Below are 7,409 nucleotides of genomic sequence, written 5' to 3'. Positions count from 1 at the left end.
AAGTTTAAATCGTTTTCGGCCACCGCGCCAGTCTTTATTTGTGTTTCTTTATTGTTTATTTGTTAATAAAAACCCCTTCCCAACATGTCAGACCTCTGCGCTTCCTTCCCCCGTAAGTCCGTAGTCGTGACAGAATGCCAGCGACCCACCCAAAAGCGCAGAGGTAGAAAGCAGAGGAGAAGAAACGCCGCGAAGGACGCAGCCCGGCGCGGCGAACGCGGACGCCAGGGGAGAGACGCGCCGCCCGTTCTGGTGGAGCGTTTTCTCCCCGAGAAGCCGTGGTACGCGGCGCCGCGTGATGACGTCACCCCCGGGAAACTCCGCGAAACCCGGAAGCGACAACGTCGGCGGGTGAGTGGGCGGAGCGAGGACGTTGGCGTCGGCAGCAGCGAGGAAGTGACGTGGGCAGCGAGCGCAGAAGATGCGACCCCCACGATCTTCGCCATGTCGAGCCAAGAACTCTGCGCTCTGCTGGCAAGGCTCCCCGTGGACTGGGACGACACGGACGACGACGAGAGCACGGGAGACGAGAGTTGGGCTCCGCCCATCGCGCCAGTCTGCGATCGTCGCAAGGTCCGTGGGGACCCACGTCACTTCCAGGGGGGTGAGAAGCGGCATTTACATTTACATTTACATTTACAGCATTTATCAGACGCCCTTATCCAGAGCGACTTACAATCAGTATTACAGGGACAGTCTCCCTGGAGCAATTTAGGGTTAAGTGTCTTGCTCAGGGACACAATGGTAGTAAGTGGGATTCGAACCCGGGTCTTCTGGTTCATAGGCGAGTGTGTTACCCACTAGGCTACTACCACAACAACAACGGCGGCGTTCCTCCAGCGAGGAGGTGGGCAGCCTCCAGCCCGAATGGCCAGAGTACTGCCCATGGGAGCTTATCGCGCCATGGGTCCAGGATGTCCGCAGGGTGGACGACCCTTGGAGTCACCGGTGGGAGGACACGGATGACGAAAGCGATGATGACGTGGATTTTCGGTGGGCGGTCGGTGCCGGGATGGCTCCGCCCAGCGTGCGCGTCCGAGATCATCGCGGCGTCCGTGATGACCCATGTGACTTCCGGGGGTACGAGGTGGACACGGACGACGACCAGGATGACGCCGTTTGGGCAGTCGGTGCCGGGATGGCTCCGCCCATCGCGCCCATCCAGGATCGTCACGAGGTCCGTGGAGACCCACGTCCCTCCCAGCAGTGTGAGGAAAGCTGGTGGAAGAGGGCGACGGGAGGTCGCCAGCCAGCAACTGCGCTGCCGGGACTGCCTCGCAGGGAATCCTCCATTCCTGCTCCAGTCGCCGACCCGCCTTCCCTCTGCCCGGACGTTCCCCAGCAAAATGGCAGCGCAGCACCAGCGTCCACACCTGCTGGAGAAGACGTCCACCCCCCTCCACACCACACACCAACCACCATCTCCAGCGACGTGCCCAGCCCCGTGTGGGACAGCCCAATTGTCCCGGGACCCTTCAGTGGGGCAGCAGACACAGACGAGATCACTACCATCCTCAAGTGTCTGACTGGATCAGCATGGGGCTGGAGCACAACCCTCTGGCAGCAGGGAGAGACAGACAGGAGTTTTCGGGACTTCCAACAGAGACTGAGGGCGGAGTTTGATCGGCCTGAGCCAGGGATCGAACTCTGCCCCTCCACCACATCCAGTGCCAGTCAGGATCCGGGGCAAGAAGACCCAGCACTGGTGGGCGACGAGAAGGTCGCTCCTCCCGAGATCCTGGCTGTGCCCCCTGAGGAGGTCCCGGAGAGCCCAGAGAGGGAGCCAGACGACCCTCTCTTCTGTCTGTCTCTGTCTGTGTGTGTCTGTGTGGCATATGTGTCCGTATGTCGCCCCCACTTCCCCTCTTTGTGTCCACCAGATGGCGACCCAGCCGCGGAGCCAAACCCCAGGGAGGAGGTTCCTGACCCGAATGTGCTGGTCCAAGGCGAGGTGGACAAGCCCCAAGGTACCCCTAAGTCCAGCCGGGGGGGGTGCTCCCCCAAAGAATTTTTTGGGGGGGTGCAGTTCGGGTTGGGGACTCCTCCTGAGGGGAGGGGAGGTGGGGAAGCGATTGAGCTGGGTCCTCCGGTAGCCAGTGAGGAGGGCGGGGCAGGCATGGGCCTGCGTCTGCCTCCAGAGGGGTGGAGCGCCATAGAGCCCCCGGGTAGGCATGAGGACCCAGCTGGGACAGGCAGGAAGAGGGCCTGCTTGTCCCAACGGACGCAGAAGGGGCTAGCCGGATGGTCTGGCAATGCCCCCCCCTTGGCACCAGGGCCGGGCAGCGAGAGGGGCTGCATAGTCCCAGAAGGCACCAGCCTGGGGTGCCTGGAACAGTCGCCGGAGGCTCTGGGACAATCTCCCTGCGCGGTGCAGGGGGTGACACAAGATGTGTCAGAGGGGACATGTGGAGACAGGGCCCACACGTACCCAGATGGATCGGCCCTGATTATTGTGTGCAGATACGGGAGTCCGGGGCCGTCATGCGGGACCACGCCGGGGAGCCAGGCCGAGGGTCCGGGGCCGCCAAGCGGGACCACGCCGGGGAGCCAGGCCGAGGGTCCGGGGCCGCCAAGCGGGACCACGCCGGGGAGCCAGGCCGAGGGTCCGGGGCCGCCAAGCGGGACCACGCCGGGGAGCCAGGCCGAGGGTCCGGGGCCGCCAAGCGGGACCACGCCGGAGAGCCAGGCCGAGGGTCCGGGGCCGCCAAGCGGGATCACGCCGGGGAGCCAGGCCGAGGGTCCGGGGCCGCCAAGCGGGACCACGCCGGGGAGCCAGGCCGAGGGTCCGGGGCCGCCAAGCGGGACCACGCCGGGGAGCCAGGCCGAGGGTCCGGGGCCGCCAAGCGGGACCACGCCGGGGAGCCAGGCCGAGGGTCCGGGGCCGCCACGCCTGACCACGCCGGGGAGCCAGCCCGAGGGACCGGGGCCGCCACGCCTGACCACGCCGGGGAGCCAGCCCGAGGGACCGGGGCCGCCACGCCTGACCACGCCGGGGAGCCAGCCCGAGGGACCGGAGCCGCCACGCCTGACCACGCCGGGGAGCCAGCCCGAGGGACCGGGGCCGCCACGCCTGACCACGCCGGGGAGCCAGCCCGAGGGACCGGGGCCGCCACGCCTGACCACGCCGGGGAGCCAGCCCGAGGGACCGGGTCCTCCAAGGGGAGGATACAGCAGGGCAGGAGCCCTGTGGTTGCCGCCGTCCACCCCGCCGCCTCCACTGATGGTACTGTTGGGGCTCCGAGGACGTAGCCCTTGGAGGGGGGGCTCTGTCAGGATTGCCTGCAGCTGGCCTCCACACCTGACTTTAATCCTGACACCCCATAAATGCCGGAAGTTTCCGCCCGTTCGGGGTCGCTGGCATTTTCGTGAACTCTATGCCCGAACTTGACCTTGTTTAGTGTTATGTGTTTTGAGTTCTGGCAATCGCCACACGCCTACGGGTTTGTTTATGTTCTTTATTTAAGTTTAAATCGTTTTCGGCCACCGCGCCAGTCTTTATTTGTGTTTCTTTATTGTTTATTTGTTAATAAAAACCCCTTCCCAACATGTCAGACCTCTGCGCTTCCTTCCCCCGTAAGTCCGTAGTCGTGACATATACACTATTTCCGGCATAGACTATTCCCTGTATACACTATTTCCTGCATACACTATTCCCTGTATACACTTTTTCCTGCATACACTATTCCCTGTATACACTATTCCCTGTATACACTATTCCCTGCATACAATATTTCCTGCAAACACTATTCCCTGTATACACTTTTCCCTGTATACACTATTTCCTGCATACACTATTCCCTGTATACACCATTTCCTGTATACACTATTCCCTGCATACAATATTTCCTGCATACACTATTCCCTGTATACACTTTTTCCTGCATACACTATTCCCTGTATACACTATTCCCTGTATACACTATTCCCTGCATACAATATTTCCTGCAAACACTATTCCCTGTATACACTTTTCCCTGTATACACTATTTCCTGCATACACTATTCCCTGTATACACCATTTCCTGTATACACTATTCCCTGCATACAATATTTCCTGCATACACTATTCCCTGTATACACTTTTCCTTGTATACACAATTCCCTGTATACACCATTTCCTGTATACACTATTCCCTGCATACAATATTTCCTGCATACACTATTCCCTGTATACACCATTTCCTGTATACACTATTCCCTGCATACAATATTTCCTGCATACACTATTCCCTGTATACACCTTTCCTTGTATACACAATTCCCTGTATACACCATTTCCTGTATACACTATTCCCTGCATACAATATTTCCTGCATACACTATTCCCTGTATACACTTTTTCCTGCATACACTATTCCCTGTATACACTTTTCCCTGTATACACTATTCCCTGCATACAATATTTCCTGCAAACACTATTCCCTGTATACACTTTTCCCTGTATACACTATTCCCTGCATACACTATTTCCTGCATACACTATTCCCTGTATACACTTTTTCCTGCATACACTATTCCCTGTATACACTATTCCCTGTATGCACTATTTCCTGCATGCACTATTCCCTGTATACACCATTTCCTGTATACACTATTCCCTGCATACAATATTTCCTGCATACACTATTCCCTGCATACACTATTCCCTGTATACACTTTTCCCTGCATACACTATTTCCTGTATACACTATTCCTTGTATACAATATTCCCTGTATACACCATTCCTGTATACACTATTTCCTGCATACACTATTCCCTGTATACACTTTTTCCTGCATACACTATTTCCTGCATACACTATTCCTTGTATACAATATTCCCTGTATACACCATTTCCTGTATACACTATTTCCTGCATACACTATTCCTTGTATACAATATTCCCTGTATACACTATTCCCTGTATATACTATTTCCTGCATACACTAGCGTACAGGATGCATGGATGGACTCGAGATTAGAAATGTATTTAGCATTTATAAAGTTTTATGCCAGTAGTGGTACAGAGGTTCCCCACGACGTTCACCCTGGAACGCGGTCACCCCCACATCCTCGCCCCTGCATGCACGTCGGCAGAATACGATGGCGACAACTTGCTAAAACGGATATTTTACTACGTTAACATGGCATGCTTCGGTCGGACACCGCGTCTCTGGGTGGCGCTGTCTCTGCAGCAGCAGCAGACTGAGGGCTGCGTTTGAGCGCCTTGCTGCCGAGCAGAAAGTCCAAGTTACATCACAATGCGCTGTGTCTCTCTGAAGGAATCTGGGGATAGAAATGATGAGACGTGTTCCTTTCTTTCTCCCGGCTGCCGGCGGAGTGTAAAGTAGGACGTGGTTGGACTTGGAGATGAGAGTGGATGTGAGACTCCACGCGCCTGGTTAATGGACCCTTATCTCCTTCAGGAGGACGTGTGCCGAGGCCTTTATCTGCCAGAGTCATTTTCCTGTTCCTGGAAACGTTCCCGTGTTGGGGCTCGGTGGTGGAGGATCTTTAAAGTGCAGCCTTATTAGTGAAGGAGAAGCTGTCGGCCCCCCGCGCCTCCTCTCATCTCCTCCGTGTTGGTGACGGTGACGTGCGAGATGACACAATCAGGTCACACCAAACCGTCCACCAGGATTTTAAAAGATCAGCCTTCCGTTGTCTGATTAAAGCAGAGGAGACCTTCTCGTCTCATAAATGGAGAAGATGTCAAGTTACTGGCAGGCGTCAAGCAAACAGAAGAACTGAGCAAAAAGTGGGTCTGGACGTGGATGGATAGTTCCTGCTGTAGAAGCCACGTCTAAAAAAACAAGTCAGCTGACTACATTTACATTTATGGCATTTACCAGACGCCCTTATCCAGAGCGACTTACAATCAGTAGTTACAGGGACAGTCCCCCCCTGGAGACACTCAGGGTTAAGTGTCTTGCTCAGGGACACGATGGTACTAAGTGGGATTTGAACCCGGGTCTTCTGGTTCACAGGCGAGTGTGTTACCCACTAGGCTACTACCACCTTAGTATCCTACTAGTAGGACTACTTTTCCTAGTAGGACAGGCTTTGGTCTGGATTCGTCAGGCCTAACCCACAAGCAGGTTACCGTAACCAGTCCACGCTTCGCTCAGCAAACGTCCAGAGGGCAGAGACGTTTACTACAGAGTTTTCCTGATCCTACACCGTCTGTGTTACTAAATTATAATAAATAAAGGTCCTGGTCTACAGGGCCTGAGTGATGCATGCGCCGAATGGCGGGGTGTCAGGAGGCCGGCTGGTCTGGTGTGGCGTCTATGTCCATGTGACTTTAAATCCCCGTCTCTCACATTTACATTTGATCTTTCTGTTCTGATCTGGAAGATTTCCCAGTAGATGCTGAACCCAGACTGCCTGACGGGTTAAATGGTGTCCAGCCCCCGGACATAAATACCCCTCGGGCAAGTTTAGATAATCCGCTGGTGTTTCGCACCTCGCACCACGTCGCGGCCTCTTCCAGATGCCTGGAGGATGTTTTTAAATGAGCTCATGTTTAAATCTGCTGAAGCGCTGACGGCGGAGCGTGTAAGGGGGCCCGGAGGTCAGAGGTCGTCCGGCTGCTGCCGTAAAAGTCCTTTTTAAACAGAACTGAGATGAATCGGGATAATAGTTTCACCGAAATGTTATGTTTCAGACACAAGTCCATCATCATCATCATCATCAGGAGTCAGAGGTCCTTTTCTTCCCATGCAGCCTTTGTCATAGTTGAAGCTGGTGAAGACGAGGACGGCAATGGCTTCTTTTTGTAATAAAACAGTAATAAACCCTTTCAGCCGGTATTTCACGGCGGGACCGCGCCCCCATATTATTATGATTAAATGGAAACAGGTGGCGGGAAGCAATTGGAAAATGGAAATCAACGGAATTTAGGTGCCAAAACAGCGGCGCCAGCATCACGTCTCCCTCTCACGCATATGAATTTGCTTTGGCGCAAAAGCAAACTGTAAAATGATTCGTTGCCCTTTCCTGCTGTAGGTCGTGTAAACTGGGGGTGCGGGGGTTCAATAAAACGGGGATCCCTGAGCAAACACACCGGCAGCACCCAGAGCAGAACCTTGGTCTTATAACCCGCCCGCCTCTGTCTTGTAATTCTACCTGAGAATGTATGAAGCTCGGCGTCCCTCAGGAAGGGACTTTGGTCTAATTCAGGCCCGATTATTCACCCGCTATGGCACTGAGAGCCGAATACGGAACTGACGGCAGTTTTGATCCATTTCTCTGTCAGCAGAGCGAGGATTTCATGAGGGACGAATACAAAACAGAGCGTATGGATTATCGTTATTCATTTCCTCGGTAGCCCAGAATGGCTCCTGCAGCCGTGTGCATCTGTTAAATGGCCTTGTCTGTATTTTATGAAATCAGTCTGCTTGTTCCCTTATTAAAAGTGATAAATAGA

This window comes from Denticeps clupeoides, chromosome 13, assembly GCF_900700375.1.
Source record: "Denticeps clupeoides chromosome 13, fDenClu1.1, whole genome shotgun sequence".
Taxonomy (NCBI): Eukaryota; Metazoa; Chordata; class Actinopteri; order Clupeiformes; family Denticipitidae; genus Denticeps; species Denticeps clupeoides.
The sequence above is the reverse complement of the archived record's forward strand: the minus strand, read 5'-3'. Positions refer to the sequence as shown.